Below are 17,251 nucleotides of genomic sequence, written 5' to 3' on the forward strand. Positions count from 1 at the left end.
CCTCGTTTCTCACAATGTCAACATGTTCTCCCGCACAGAGAAGTGCGTTTGTTTGAGAAGGTTGGAACTTCGATAGAGCACCTTGCTTATTTTGAAGGTTACTAGAATTTTAAAACATCAGAAAAACTTGTTTTGTTCAGTGATTACTTCATTTTAAAATCATAACTAGCAACACAGAAAACGTCGAAAAAATTCAGCGTTTTATTAATAGTTTTTCGCGGAGCACTTGCTCACTTCCGCAGAACGCAGTTTTGGAAACCATGGTCTGCGGTCGAGGTACTGATCTTCATTGCCTAACTCATACGACCGCGACGGAAGACAGTGATGGACGTACTTTCCAAAAGTCTTCAATATGACATCCAACGGAGGTTCGAGTCCTCCCTCGGGCATGGGTGTGTGTTTGTCCTTAGGATAATTTAGGTTAAATAGTGTGTAAGCTTAGGGACTGATGACCTTAGCTGTTACGTAGCATAAGGTTTCACACACATTTGAATATGACACCCGAAGAGCTCCCTCGCTCATTCATTCAATGTTCCACATCTCTATATCACACGAAAGAAGAACGAAGTTGCTCTGAGAAATTAACATCAACCGTCTGGAAATTTCGGAATGTAAACTATAGTATCTTTTGACTCCAAGATTAATGAATCATATCCGGTGATGGCCATGTCTAAATAATAACCAAAGAGCAATAATGCAGCGTGATTCGACATGGAACGATCATGTTAGGCGAAGGAGCCGAAAAGCGAAGGCGAAGCGAATAGTAGGCTTCGATTTTTTGTTGGGTAGGATACTGAGAAAGTACTGTTTACCTAACAAAAGTGAGTTTTTCTAATACACTTACGTTGCGTTGACTGGAATAAAAAGTCGTTTGAAAAGATAGTGTCGTGTCGGATCATCAGGATATGTCGTGCATATACACTGAAGCGCCAAAGAGACTGGTATAGGCATGAGTTTTCAAATACAGAGATACGTAAACAGATCATGCAAGAGCGGGATCAACGACGAGTGAGGAGAGTCGTTCAACGTGACAGAAGTGTAACATTTCCGCAGATTGCTGCAGATTTCAATGCTGGGCCGTCAGCAGGTGTCAGCGTGCGAACCATTCAACGAAACATCGTGGGATTACGGATCCGACGGCCCACTCGTGTACCCTTGATGACTGCACGACACAAAGCTTTACGCCTCGCCTGGGCCCGTCAACACACACATCGGACTGTTGATGACATGTCGCCTGTCGGACTACTCTCGTTTCAAGTTGTGTCGAGCGGATGGAGACAACCTCATGAATCCATGAACCCTACATGTCAGCAGGGGACTGTTCAAGCTGGTGGATGCTCTGTAATGGTGTGGTGCGTGTGCAGTTGGAGTGATATGGGACCCCTGATATGTCCATATACGACTTTGATAGTTCACACGCACGTAAGCAGCCTTTCTAATTACCTGCATTCATTCATTCATGCCCATTGTGCATTCCGACGGACTTAGACGATTCCAGCGGGACAATGCAGCACTCCTCACGTTCAGAATTGCTACAGAATGGCTCCAGCAACTCTTTTCTGAGTTGAAACACATCCGCTGGCCACTCCCCAGATATGAACATTATAGAGCATATCTGGGATGCCTTGCAACGTGCTGTTCAGAAGAGATCTCCACCCTGTCGTACTCTTACGCATTTATGGACAGCCCTGCAGGATTCATGGTGTCATTTCCCTCCAGCACTACTTCAGACAGTAGTCGAGTCCATGCCACGTCTTGTTGCGGCAGTCCTGCTTGCTCGCGGGGGTCCTACGCGATATTAGGCAGATGTATCAGTTTCTTTGGCTCTTCAGCGTACAAAGAAGGGCAGCGCGAATGGTCACGGGCTTGTTTCATCGGCGAGAGACTGTAAAAGAAATGCAGAAAATTTCTAACTAGCGCTCTTGAAGGAAGAATCTACTTCTCAAATATTCCATGAGAAACTGAAAAGAAAACGGCCACCATAGTAAATACTTTCCCCTCCCACTTACGTGTCGCCCCCTTTCAGACCATGAAGAGGAAATCAGACTAATAGCAGATGATAAAAGGAAGACACAGCTCCTTAAATTCCAAGACTAACACTTTCCCACAGTAATCAGAGAACATCCGCAATGCGATGACTGAGATAGTTTAAATACAGAGGTTCTCACGCACGACCGGGATTGGAATAAGCTTAGAGGGGGAAAAGTAGAGTTGAATGGTACGTTAGTGTACACTCCACCACGCACCATACAGACTGTTCCGCAGTTGTGTGTCTGCATAAATTTGACGTGGTCTAAAAAACAAAAGATATGTTGATTGAATGAAATGATAATTAAATGGACACCCTAGCTGCAAACAGGCGTTGTTGTACTTCATTAGGGACATGTTGAAAATGTGTGCCCCGACCGGGACTCGAACCCGGGATCTCCTGCTTACATGGCAGACGTTCTACCCATCTGAGCCACCGAGGGCACAGAGGATGGCGCGACTGCAGGGACTTACCCTTGCACGCTCCCCGTGAGACCCACATTCCCAACATGTCCACACCACTACATTCGAGTGCGCCTAAGAGATGTTTGCCCATCACACTCATTACTCGTGGCAGATTAATCTAAGCGCACTCGAATGTAGTGGTGTGGACATGTTGGGAATGTGGGTCTCACGGGGAGCGTGCAAGAGATAAGTCCCTGCACTCGCGCCATTCTCTGTGCCCTCGGTGGCTCAGATGGATAGAGCGTCTGCCATGTAAGCAGGAGATCCCGGGTTCGAGTCCCGGTCGGAACACACATTTTCAACATGTCCCTAATGAAGTACATCAACGCCTGTTTGCAGCTAGGGTGTCCATTTAGTTATCATTTCATTTCTAGCAAAGCTGCATAGTCATCTACGGTAACTGTTCTTTCGGGAACAGATACTATCGTCATGTATAATATGTTGATTAATTTCTGTTCATCCATATAAGCTATTACACTACCTGACAAATTGAAGCACCCAGAAGATTTTGGTTGGATGTCGTTATAATTTAGTATGTGTTTACATAGGCGCGTATTCTCAGAAATTCTCTGTGACAGGTAAACGACCGTCAAAGTGCATTAATGTTGTTTCCAAGCGCGATAGTAGGGTAGGCCTTATATAACGGGTGTGAACAGCGTCAGAGGTTCAGGGATCACTGCGAATGAGTCACAGTTGTCTCGTCTGTATGTGAAGCAGCGTTAGCACCTGACAGACTTTGAAAGGGGCTTCATCGTAGACTTTCGTTTGGCCGACTGATCGAAACGTGCAATATGCTGATTTACGGAGCAATGTAATTTTGGACTGTATGGAAACATGAGAGCACATATGCTTGTCGTCAAGGTTCCTGCCGACTTGTCTGGCCACCATAAGAGGACTGTGCTTGAAGCACATCTAACCCCTTCACATCTGTGCCGCCATCCCAGAACAAGTAGTGAACTCCCTGTGACAATTTGCATCATCCCGCATAACTTAGGCTTTGTTTGAAGTGGAGATTTGACCAGGAGACATCGAGTGCTGATGATGAATGGCTTCGCATGGTGTTCAGTGCACAGTCCTAGATGAGCATCGTCGGCGAGCGTGGAGGCAACCTAAGGAGCGATACCATTCTTCCGATTTTTGGGGAGGCACGGCGGTGTTGCTCCTCGTGTCTTGGCATGGGGAACCGTCAGGTATGACATCAGGCCAGGGCCGGTAAGGGCTGAAGGAACTCTTGGCAGCGCGATAGTACACCATGGACATCCTGCGCACACGTTTGTTACCTCTCACATTACAGTATCCCCGTGTCATTTTTCAACAGGATAGTGTTCGACACATGGAATGTGTTTCTGTGAACTGTATGCGTGATGTTAAGGTGCTTGCTTGGCCAGCATGACTCCCGGATTTGCCCTCGATAGAACATGTGTGGGACCAACAGCGACGTCAACTGGAAGAGGCGTCGATTGGCGTTTAATGTCCCGTCAACATCGAGATCATTAGAGACGGAACACAAGCTCGGAATAGGAACGGATGGAGATGGAAAGGGGCCATGACCTGTCGAAGGTACCATCCTCGCATTTGCCTGAAGCGGCATAGGGAAATGATGGAAAGCCTAAATCAGGATGGCCGGACGCAGGTTTGAACCGCCGTCCTACCGAATGCGAGTCCAGTCTGCTAATTACTGCGCCACGTCGCTCGGTCGGACGTCAACTCCTTCATTGCGACTTCGTTTTCTTTCGTGTGGTGTAGAGACGTGGAATGCTATACACGGAACCAGAACAATTAATGAATGAGGGAACTGTTCAGCGACCGTAGGCCAGGGGTTCCCGAACTGTGTTTCGCGGAATTAAGTGCTCCGCGAAAAACTTGTAATACACGGTGAATTTTTCCGACATTTTGGAGGCACTAGTTGTTTTTTAAAATTTTATTATGATTTATTTGTCGTTAGTTACCATTTAAAATTGGTGCCAGTAACCAGGATATCAAGGATCAGTTACCATAGTTGTGAGACAGCTTGCGTCAGGAGAGGATACATCGACTTTATGACTGCCTCTCCAACCGAACCAGTGCATGCATGCAGGCCAGAGGGGGCGCAGCGTCATACTGATAAGTGGACTGTTACTGCCAAGATTTTTTTTGTAAGTGTGACGCTGTTTTGTATTCACTGAAATATCGCATACCCTCTCGACCCCGGAAGTTCCATTTAGTTTCCTCCTCCTCCTCTGAGAACGTCGCTTTTTTGTGTCAGTGTATATCGAGGTCACAGGTCCCAAAAGATTAAACGTTGACTAAAGGAAATGCTCAGCCGCAAAATTTGATGTAAAATCCACGCGTAACGTTTCTCACAGTAGACGATTTAACTATGCATTGAGCTACATCATTTACAAATTTTACGGCTGAAATCCAGAACGTGTACCTAACAGCCATATTTCCTAAGGAGCTCAACTATTTACATTGCACGGCAACCACATTTTCGTTACAGCGAAACATAGAGGAAGCGAATAATTGTACGCTCTGTCGTAAGAGAGTTGATGTACCAACTAGGCTCTAAACTTTCATTACAGGTACGCCGATCTTCCGCAGCAAAGTAACGTTTTAAGAGGATGAATTGCGTGTACGAATATTACTGCCTTCGGCCAACTTCTGAACACATCCTATAATAAGTACATGACAAAAGTCACGTCTCGCACTTGGAAAATACGCTACCAAGAAACCGGCTTCGGAGAGATACTCATGAATAGAGTTAACTTCTTTATTTCCATATACACAGAGAGGAAGAGACATGATCGGGGTAGCCCAGCGTGGAAAGGTGCATCAAACCAGTTGTCAGATTGAAGACGACGACACCACCACCACTTGTTGCTAAGATAACTCTTTGGCTATTCATTTGTTGCAGGTTTGATGTGAGTACCGATTTAATTGAGATGGCTAATGGTTTTTGAGCATGCACACAAACTGTTGTTGTTGTTACTTGCTTAATAACTCTTGTTCCCCGGAAAAAAATCTGCCAAGAAAGAGAACGAATTAGTCTGATTTACCAGCAGAAACGAAGAAAATGGCTGTTATTAATCGCAGAGGTATCTAAGGACAAACTTTCATTCGTCACTGCCGTTACCAGGAAGGGAGTTCTCTCTGCCTCTGTAAAATTATTTCGAGAGATATTTGGTGCAGGATAAATACGTTCTTTACAGTCTCAGGCGTTTGGGGCCGTTTCCTTGGTGACGTTGGTAGGGGCGAGGCGGACAGTGATGGTCTAGTTTGAATTATAACGTATTATCGTGTGTTTACCTGACGGTCACATAAAACCAGCTCTACGTACCAAACCGAGCTAGGGAGTCCAGTGGAAAGACGCTAAATAACATTCTGGATGAGGGGGGAGGCGTTCAGTCCAGCCAGCATCGTGTTTTAGATTTTCCGCAATTTCTCTAAATCGATTTAGGCTATTGCTGGGTTGGTTCTTTTGAAGTGTATAAAGCAGAGTTCCTTTCCCATCTTTGTCCAGTATGAGATTTATTCCGTCTCAAAAAATAGCCGTATTGTCCAGGAGCCTTGAAACCCGTTTTGATTCCCTTTTTTCCGCGCAAGATGGATTCTGCAACTTGAGATTTGGCTTACGAGGGGACCTTAACGTATTTACCCTCTTACATTCTCTTCATACTTACAAGACTTGGAAATTGGCTGACCGGGCATCAGTTTCCTAAAGCAGTGCGACGAAATTCTCATAAAAAAAAATCGCTTTTGAACATTAGATTTCCAAGCGCTGTTAAAAGAAAATATTTGTACCTTATTTGCTAAGTGCATACCGTACATGCCTCTTAATGAAAAGTAGCTGGTTTGATTCTAGTTAAGAGTAACTTTATTTTATTAAAAGTATATATTTATTATTAAATAGAAATTTTAATTAACAAATATTGCTTCAAAATTTTTAATAAAACTGACATTTTTTATGTAATTACTGGTGGTATGAAAATAAAATTTGACGACACGCGAAATGCCACATTGTGAAATGAAAGATCACTACGTCGATAATACTATTTAATCCTGAGAAATAGAAAACTTATTCCATTTGATGTTTCGCACTTTTGGCAAATTTAAAGTTATTCTAAATCTCGCATTTTTATGCGAATTACAATCAAAAATAAAAATATGTTTTAAAATTATGATTCAACATTTCTGTTCGTTAATAAATGTGAAATTCAAAGAAAGTTAAATGTTCCTATTGTCGATATTCGAAACAGCGACTTTACGATTGCAAAACATTTATGCTACTGCTGAGGTACTAGCGACTGTCCATATGCGTTACGAACGTTCTAAACTTAATAGCGCCCATAAATAATTAACTCTTCAAAAGCGAATTTTTTAGGAGGAGCAGTCCGTAAAGTCGTTTGTTCGATTATTCTAATGATGGATTCTCTCAGGTCGATGGCTTGCCTGCACACTACAGTGCTCTACTAACCCTGCTCCCGTAAAAAGGTCAACTATCTTTGTCCTTCACCAAAACAGCCGTGGGTGATACCGCTCAGTGTTTCCCAACAAAACAACAGGTTAATGGTTAATTTACTTCCACAATGTAGCTCTGTCAGAACTCTTGTTAGCGATTGGAACTGGTTACGAAAGAAACCGGGCATCTCGTATGTTTCGTAATTGCACTCGGTATGCCGCATGACTGGATGTCCTTGGTCACTGTTTTGCGATACATCTGAGTGAAATGGGGGTTCGTTAGTGTTTAGCGCTATGTAATCTTCATAGTATGTCTCACAAGTACCTCATTAAGTAAACTGGAGATCATTTGAAAAATGAACATTCACTACTCACTCATGGGACCAAACCAGTTGTCAAAGTGTCAACTTAAATACTCTTTATCTACATTTTTCTGTACCTTACTTTGTGTCATAGCCCGACATTTTGCACAGTAAGTGCAAACGCGAGAGATGAATTCATTGAAATGTTGTAATGTACAAACAATGTAATGGACTACTTTCTTATTAAGAAGAAGAAAAAACTAGTCACTTCTTTTCAAACATCTTTATTGTTTGTTCTTCGTGAGACATCGTAAATTACTCCACAAGGAAAGAGACAATGATTTCGCAACTCTTTAATTTTACAAGACGTTGCATTCAGGTTAAAATCGCATTTTCTATTGTTGCCGTTTCGATGTTGTTCAAGTCTTCAGCTGTACTAGGAGACAATGAGTGTACTTCCAGTCAAGAAATTAAGTGGTAATTCGACATACACACATACGTATCAGTTTGATACAAAGAAGTTATATGGGGTTATCAGGGATTGATGGTTAAATGTGTAATAGATTACAGGTTAAATGTGAAGTTCCTAGTGATACTATATATTGGAAAACTAATCTAGTACGTACTTACGATGGATTTTTTATATCATTTAATTTCTTTGTTGTACATTGTAACACAATGGTGTATTTGGAGTTATCAATTAATTTTCTTCGTTGGTTGTAGAGTCTTCGATATTTCACAAAGTGCACCAAGGTGTTACCCTAGAAAGAGGGCTTATATAACGAAACATAGGCCAACACGTGTTGTTTTCCTGTGTTGTATTCTCTCCCCTCATTTTTAGCGAACGCACAACAGAATATGTAACAGTGCATATGCTGTACGCTGAGGTGACTAAAGTCGTGAGCTAGCTCCTAATATCTTGTCGGAACTCCTTTTGCCTGGTGAATTGCAGGATCTCGTCATGGCATGGACTCCAGAAGTCGTGGAAAGTCTCCTGCAGAAATATTGAGCCATGATGCCTCTATAGCCGTCCACAATTGTGAAAGTGTTGCTGGTCCAGGATTTTATGTGCGAATTGACCTCTCGATTATGTACCATAAATGTTGGATGGCGTTCAAGTCGGGCGATGTGGGGTGCTAACTCATTCGCTCGATTTGTCCAGAATGTTCTTCAAACCAGTCGCGAACAACTGTGGCCCAGTGAGATGACATCGTCGTTTGGGAACATGGAGACCGTCTGCAGCTATTCATAGACTTCAAGTAGCGGGACATAATCATTTCCAGTCAAAGATCTGTTCATTTGGACAAGGGTAACCAGTCCACTCCAAGGAAACACAGCCCAAACCATTGTGGAGCCACCACCAGCTTGCACAGTACCTTTTTGATAACTTGGATCCATGGCTTCGCGGGGTCTGCGCCACACTCGGACCCTACCATCAGCTCTTACCAACTGAAACCTGGACTCATTTGACCAGGCCACAGTTTGCAGTCGTCTAGGGTCCAACTGAAATGGTCACGAGCTCAGAGAGAGCCGCTATCGTGTTGTTTCCCATAGCCCATCAACGTCACATTTCGCCGCACTGTCCTAACAGATACGTTCGTCCTACGTCCCACACAGATTTATTTCACGCGGTGTTGCATCTCTGCTAGCACTGACAACTCTTCACAAGTGTGGCTGCTCTCGGCCGTTAGGTGAAGGTCGTCAGCCACTGCATTTTCATTGGTGAGAAGTAATGCGTCAAAAGTGGTATCCTCGGCACGAAAAAAAAATGGCTCTGAGCACTATGGGACTTAACATCTATGGTCATCAGTCCCCTAGAACTTAGAACTACTTAAACCTAACTAACCTAAGGACATCACACAACACCCAGCCATCACGAGGCAGAGAAAATCCCTGACCCGACCGGGAATCGAACCCGGGCGTGGGAAGCGAGAACGCTACCGCACGACCACGAGATGCGGGCTATCCTCGGCACGCTCTTGACACTCTGGATCTCGGAATACTGAATTCCAAAATGAAATATCCCATGTGCCTAGTTCCAACTACCATTCCTGGTTCAAAGACTTAATTCCCGTCGTGCGACCATAATCACTTCAGAAACCTTTTCACGTGAATCATTTGAGTACAAATGTCAGCTCCGCCAGTGTACTGACGTTTATACCTTGTGTACACGATAGTACTGCCATCTGTATTTTTGCATAACGCCATTCCACGACTTTTCTCACCTCGGTGTACATCATCTAGTTCGCCTGTAAAACACCAGCGACCAGTAAGAAAAACAGTGTAGCGCCGATTAAACGCTGTTTGTGAATGTTGGTCACAACACCTGAGTTCGGTTTGCCCTTCCAGCACGGAAGGCACCTGCTGGCTGGCAGTGTTGCCTCTGAGCGTGACGCAAGCAGGTTTCTCCTGGTGGCGGCGCGCGTGACTTGGCGCTTCTCTTCCGCTGCGGTTTCGTGATCCCCCATCGGAAACGATAGCACCGCCGATACTGGCGGGCATAGCGTTGCGGTTTCACTCAGCAAGGAGCATACGGTGCCTACAACATTCCGCGGCCCACCGCAAGGTAGCGGATATGCGCACCAGTCCGTTCGCACTGTGGCCCCGCTTGGGGAAGCCACTCTGAACTGTCTGGCCCCCGTTATTGCAATTTTTTTTTTCAGTTTATCAGTATACACGGTTTATGTCGTCACCATTATTTTCAGTGTGTCCCACCGCAAGTCATTTTCCCCAGCTGTCTTCTGGTAGTAGGGCACATACGTCCCATTTCTTCAGGTCATTATACGAAGGTATTCCAGGTACTTCGGCTACAATAAATCGGAAAAATGTGGTTTATTAGGGAAGAAACGTTGCAAAATTGAAGCTTACTTCATTTCTCTATATAATCACCTCCGTTATTTAAGCATTCCGGTATAGTTAATTAACATTAGTCCGTTAAGGCAACCATTCACTGTATTCTTCACCTCGGCATTACTTTTTTTTTAAAAAGTCAAGGAACCTTTTGAGTTTTCTGGAAGGGCATCTAGCACGATTTCGTTGTTCACATAATTTCTTCAGTTCATCTGTGATGAGTGACGGACGTCCGGGTGGAGTTTCTTCTATGTGAGACTATCCTCACTTCTTCTTTCACATTTCTTTCGCCCATTGTCCTGTCACCACCCACTTCCTTTAGCATTCATAAACAAACTAAAATCTCTGACTTCACAGAAGTCGGGACTTTGTAGTGCACAGTTCATTTTAAACAATCGAAGTCTTGCGTATGTTGACGATTCTGTACTATAGTCCACTTGAGTGCGATAAGGCGGATCTCTCTCTGTACGGGCCCTAATCTGTCTCGATGTTATAGCGCCTGCATTACTCAGGCGTACGATGCAAGTTTTTTCGGGTTCGAGTAAAAATTTTCATTCATGTATTCCATAACAGCTGTAGTCGCCGTAGTCCCTCTTCCATCAGACATGCATGCCTGCCCGAAGGAACATTCCATCGTACTTCAGAATAACACTGGCTCTGCAACATTATATTTATCCACCCACACCGGGCAAGCCACTTTGGATTAAATCTCTTCACAGTACTGGAGTATGCATAATCAGAGATCAGGTTGCAGACACATGATTGACGACATGTGGAAGTTTGGGTCTGGCTATGAGTCATGCTCGTACAGCCTAATGGGGCCGGCACGATAGCTCAGCGTGTTCGGTCAGAGGGTTAGCTGCCCCCTGTAAAAAAAAAAAAAAAAACAAAAAACTGAGTGAACGGATCATTGACGAACTGAAACGGGTGTCTCACGACGTCCGCCCCGAGCAGATGCAACGAACGGAAACGAACAACAAAATGAGATTTAAAAAAAAGGTAAGGTGACCGCTCGCGATAAGCGGGAAATCCGGGTTCGAGGCCCGGTCCGACACTAATTTTCATTGTCATCATTCCATTATACAGTTGTCCATATTCGCAAATGTGAATACATTTCATGTTAATCTTTCTCATTCTCAAGATCCTTCCACGAGAGATACAATGGATGCAACTCGAATACTGTTCTATAACTTTACCCAACAGAATTTAGTGAAAACTACGTCGCCTTTCTTCCAAAGTTGTCATGTGAATTAGCTGACTGGCTCTGCTACAGGTGGCATGGGCTCTACTGATCTGTTGTCATCTCAACAGCGCGTCACTGAATTCGTTCAGTTTCTGGCAGCTTATTACGGGTTCAAAGGCTGGAGCTGCAATCCAAAGTTGATCGCACTACCTTCTTGTAGGCGATTTCATTTTCAGATGCTTCACATTGCCTATAAGCGTGCCAGCACTTAGTCTTCCGATCTCCTTCACTGCTTTTTTTCTCGTTCTGCTTCATATCCGTTTATTTTATTACCTCTAGACATCTCAGTGATTTAAAAGGCGCGAGAGATTGTCCCCTAATCGCGTAATCGGATAGTATCGCTTTCTTTGAAGAGCTGATCACGAATCGTTGCAAGATTCTAAGAGTCTTCTTGATAGGTCGAGATTTTCAGGTCGTACGTTTGTCATGAAACACTCATTTAATGTTCTGCAGTTTGATTGAAACGTCATATAATAGTAATAAAGGAAGATTTCCTTGAACGTAACGATACTGTTCACTTAAAACAGTAGGGTGTTTGTGGACCCGCCGTGATGCAGACATTTTGTTTATTCTACAGAAACTAGTTTCGGCGTTAGCTCGTGGTCATCAGTTCCTTTTATTTTATTCTGTAACACTTCCAAAATAGGTTGTTAGATAGTAGGACATCCCAGTTCTAATTATTGTTGTGAATTAGGTTTCTGCTAAAGTTAAGTACAATTTAACTTTTGTATTTAGTTACGTTTTATATTTCGTTTCATTTAGCTACTTTCATGGTCTTTTGTGCGTATCTCATACAGCATGTTGTATGAAATAACAGCACATTTTGTTAAAGGAATTAATTTATAACTTGAAATGACTGACGTGTCTCGAAACTGCATTGAGAATATTCAGTGAATCTTCCTATTAACGCACGTTTGGTCCTGAATTTAGCGAGAATTACACTTAAGAATTTAGTGGGCAGTTCTTTGCACTACGAGACACGTAGTGCCTTATCCTCTTTCATTCGAAGGTAAGTCACCATAAAGAGTAGAGTTCCGGAATATTTCTATCCTTTTCGTAGATTCCTTTTGTAATTGGACGTATTTTTCAGCTTTCTTTTTATTTTTTTATGTTTTTAACTACGCAAACATGTTCGCCACGTTGTCCCAGGAATTTTCAGTTGGTTCTACAATGAACAAACTGATTATTCTTAATTATGAATATATATTTAAATATTTACATCGTTATAGAGTGACCACAGCAGGGTAATTATTAGGCCTCCTGAGTGTGTACGCTGTTTAAATCCTATTATCATTAATTTTAATTTGCATTCGCTGCGGCTTCATTAATTATCTGCTAATTTCATTAACGAGAGATTCTGTGGAATAGGGGAGTCATATTTCACTAGTCACGCTGGTCGCTTTGTTGGACATCGTGCTATTCTACTTGTCACCAATTAATGGATTGGTAAAAAATGTGAATAATAATAATAATAATAATAATAATAATAATAATAATAATAATAATAATAATAATAATTAAAAAGTTTTAAAACCAGTAGGTCTGATGTGTGTGTGTGTCCAGAATGACTCGTTTACAACGAAGTGTGCACTTTATTTTTATTGTTTTTTTTAAAGACGTGCTGGTAGGTGAAAAATATGTGCAGGATCAAGACTCGAACCAGGAACCTTTCCATTTGCGGGTCATATTCCTACGGACTGAACTACCCTTGGAGGACTTACGATCCGCTTTCACATTTAGTGAATAGAAAATCATTGACTAAGGGAAACCACCACATTTTAATATGGTCTTGAAGAATTGTGGGAATTTCAGCTGTAATTAAGTTGAAGGATTTCTCTCTCGCTGGCTTCGTTGCCGAGTCAGATTCGCTTCAGCAATGGATAGTGGATGTCGAGTGGTAAAGCACCTTAAGTTTGAAATTACGTGTTTGAACCAATTGGACAGATTGTCCGATTGGAAAAGTTTCCCCCGAGCACTGGACCCTTCTCTTAAAAACTCTAGTCCACTTTCAGCTCCCGAGAAAAGTGTATATCCCAGTGCGACTTAAAAGTTTAATGATTAACAGTTACGGCAGATCTGGCTGGAGGAAATAGATTTCTTGTAGTCTCGTTGCATCCCAGTGCAAAAATTTTACTATTTTTGTGTACTTCATTTTAATTCAACAGTGCGCTTTTATACAATCAACTCCATTTTTCAGGAACGCACCGAATGAGATAGTGCAGTAACGAGGCAGTGGACGTAGTTTCGGGTGGAGGTGGTTCAGATCTACGACTGACCATCCAGATTTAGGCTATCACTGACTCCCCTAAATCGTTTAAGTCAAGTTTCAGAATGGTTTCTTTGAAAATGTCATGGCCAATATCCTTCCCTGTCCTTCAGTCCGCTCGTATTCTTCGTCTCTAGTGGCATCCTCGTCGTTGGGGCGTTATGCTCCAAACTTCCTTCGTCTTTTCCTAGGTAGGTAACGGGTGTTCGGGGAAATAGCTGGTAAGGATGGAATCGATAACATTGACACACAACAAGCGCTACAGATATCACCTTATCGCCTTGTTGTGACGCGATTCTTTTTTTTTGGCTAATTTGCATCTTCTAATAAAATTAGTAACTTCGAATGAAGTGAAACGTGCATGATATGACTTCGCGGTTTGAGCGAAATGCTTCGCTTTAAGAACATGGCAGAATATCAGTGCAGTGATATCCACGAAGCGTGTGATGCACCATCATAGTTCTTGCAGGGAACTCAGAACAACATGTCTGCTGGCTGATTGTGTTCAAGAAACGAGAGCTGTTAGCACTAAAGATAATTCAAAGATAAGACTTGTAATCTTGGATTGTTCTCGCTAGGTGTCAATAAGACCACGCCCGCACTTTGTTGTCGAGTGATCTCGGTCGGAGATATCTAAAGGTTTTCCTTTTTTAGCGTCAGCGGTAATACCTATGACGTCAGTACGAACCCAGAACGCTAAGAAGTATTTCCTGCATATCGCAGCCCAGTAATTACCTAGTGAGACGTGCTAATAAGAAATCAAATAAAATTTTTATGTCTGGTGTCATGATAGACGCCATCCTCATCTCAGCAGCTCTGAGTGGTAAGAAAGAAAAGTCTGAGAGTTCACGTAGTGAATCTGGTGTGAAGTTACTGTTTATTGTCTCCGTAGATCTAGAAAGCTATTGAGAAAGTTCAGCGATCCTCCCTGGCTTCGCACGGGCAGCACTAAGTATCTACGACCGGAAAAATGAATCGCTCTATCTATTAGTGAAAACCATATCAAAATTCGTGCAGCAGTTCCTGACATTAGCCTTCACATACAGACAGAACATGGAGCAAAGTTATGTATAGAATATAATAATAATAATAATAATAATAATAATAATAATAATAATAATAATAATAATAATAATTACATATTGGATAACCACAGCCTCTGCATAGAAGCGATGGAAAAAACAGATGCCTATAAATATCTAGGATACAGACAAAAAATAGGAACAGATAATACAAATATTAAAGAAGAACTAAAAGAAATACTAAAAACAGAATTGACAGCAAGAAACAAAACAAAAGCTATAAATACTTATGCCATACCAATATTGACCTACTCACTTGGAGTAGTGAAATGGAGTAACACAGACCTAGAAGCACTCAATACACTTACACGATCACAATGCCACAAATATAGAATACATCACATACATTCAGCAACAGAAAGATTCACATTAAGCAGAAAAGGAGGAGGAAGGGGATTTATCGACATAAAAAACCTACGTTATGGACAGGTAGACAATTTAAGAAAATTGTTTCTAGAACGAACAGAAACTAGCAAAATACACAAAGCAATCACTCATTTAAACACATCGGCTACACCACTGCAATTTCATAATCACTTCTAAAACCCTTTAGATCACATAACATCAACAGATACGAAGAAAGTAAATTGGAAAAAGAAAACACTACATGACAAGCACCCGTATGATCTAACACAGCCACACATCGATCAAGACGCATCCAACACATGGCTAAGAAAAGGCAGTATATACAGTGAGACGGAAGGATTCATGATTGCAATACAGGATCAAACAATAAACACCAGATATTACAGCAAGCATATTATTAAAGATCCCAATACCACAACAGATAAATGCAGACTTTGCAAACAACAAATAGAAACAGTAGATCACATCACAAGCGGATGTACAATACTAGCAAATACAGAATACCCCAGAAGACATGACAATGTAGCAAAAATAATACATCAGCAGCTTGCCTTACAACATAAACTTATAAAACAACACGTTCCCACGTACAAGTATACACCAGAAAATGTACTGGAGAATGATGAATACAAATTATACTGGAACAGAACCATTATGACAGATAAAACAACACCACATAACAAACCTGACATCATACTCACAAATAAAAAGAAGAAATTAACACAACTTATCGAAATATCCATACCCAATACAACAAATATACAAAAGAAAACAGGAGAAAAAATTGAAAAATACATTCAACTGGTTGAGGAAGTCAAGGATATGTGGCATCAGGATAAAGTTGACATTATACCAATTATACTATCAACTGCAGGAGTCATACCACACAATATCCACCAGTACATCAATGCAATACAGCTACATCCAAACTTATATATACAACTACAGAAGTCCGTAATTATTGATACATGTTCAATTACCCGAAAGTTCCTGAATGCAATATAACATATACCTTACAGTTAATAGGAAGTCACGCTTGATCAAGGTCCGCGTCACTTTCCACTTTTGACCAGACATAACGTCTGAGATAAAAAAGAATAATAATAATAGTAATAGTAACAATATGAGGAAAAAGAGACGCGCCACGAAGGAATTAACCGAATGGGACAGAAATCTATGGATGTGACTCAAAAGTGCAGAGAAACAAATGATTACAATTTCAGAAAAACTGGTAGTTTTATTCAAGAGAAAGTGCTATACAAATTGAGCAAATCATTTACGCGTTGGTCCACCTCTGGTCTTTATGCAAGCAGTTTTTCGGCTCGTTGGATGTGCTCCTCAGGGATCTGTCGAATCGGCGCGTTAGGTCGTCAAAATCCTGAGCTGGGTAGAGATCCTTCGCATAATGCTCTAAACATTCTCAATTGGGTCCCCGTTTTGTCGCCGTACACGGCGAGAGTTTATACTCCTTGTTTTCGTGCTTGCCAAACACTACCTTGGCCAGCAAAATCGCCTTATGTCTCTCCAGTTGAGAAATTTTGGAGCATTATGGGCAGGGCCCTCAAACCAGCTTGAGATTTTGGCGATCTGACGGGCCAGATGGGCAGAATTTGGCACTATATCCTTCAGGTAGACATGCGACAACTGTTAATCAGTGCCAAGCTGAATAACTGCATGCGTAAGGACCAAAGGAGGACCAATGCGTTATTGACCTGCTCGATTTGTGAAGTTCTTTTCTTGTGGTTAAATCATAACATTTTTATGCAATTGTATGTATTTGTAATTATCTACCGACATCTGTACCGTTACGGTAATTGCTTCGCGGTGTCGTTTTTTCCTTAGAGTGTAATTATTATTATTATTATTATTATTATTATTTCATGTGGCTCACTGATCTGGTGCAAGTCTTTCAATTGAATGCCACTTCTCCTACTCCTTTGTCAGAACTACTCCCGTTACCCAACCGGTGGAATGGGACGTACAGATTAATGTGAAATCCCAACCCGCATGTAGATTCTTCAGAATCTCCACATCACTGAGAAAATGTGATCCAGGGATTCGACCCCGTGACCTTTCGGCTTCTAGGCACGGGCTTTACCGCTAGACCACCGGGGCCAACATATATTCTGGTCAAGCTTCGCTGCTCTCTCGAGTTGCAGCGGCTGTTTACTGTTTTTCCCTCCAGATACCGCCTCCTTTGTAGCTGACCAGC

At 42.2% G+C, this 17,251-nt stretch overlaps 1 protein-coding gene and 1 non-coding gene across 4 annotated transcripts in view; one reads left to right on the plus strand and one right to left on the minus strand.

Moving 5' to 3' along the window:
- LOC126335291 (polypeptide N-acetylgalactosaminyltransferase 5-like) overlaps positions 1–17,251 on the plus strand; it is a 207,291-nt gene that overhangs the window by 101,796 nt on the left and 88,244 nt on the right. The gene's annotated exons all lie outside the window — the stretch shown is intronic.
- On the minus strand, positions 2,398–2,472 carry Trnat-ugu (transfer RNA threonine (anticodon UGU)). Its single transcript has one exon. It is a non-coding gene; the product is annotated as a tRNA-Thr (tRNA).

Source organism: Schistocerca gregaria, chromosome 2, assembly GCF_023897955.1.
Source record: "Schistocerca gregaria isolate iqSchGreg1 chromosome 2, iqSchGreg1.2, whole genome shotgun sequence".
Lineage (NCBI taxonomy): Eukaryota > Metazoa > Arthropoda > Insecta > Orthoptera > Acrididae > Schistocerca > Schistocerca gregaria.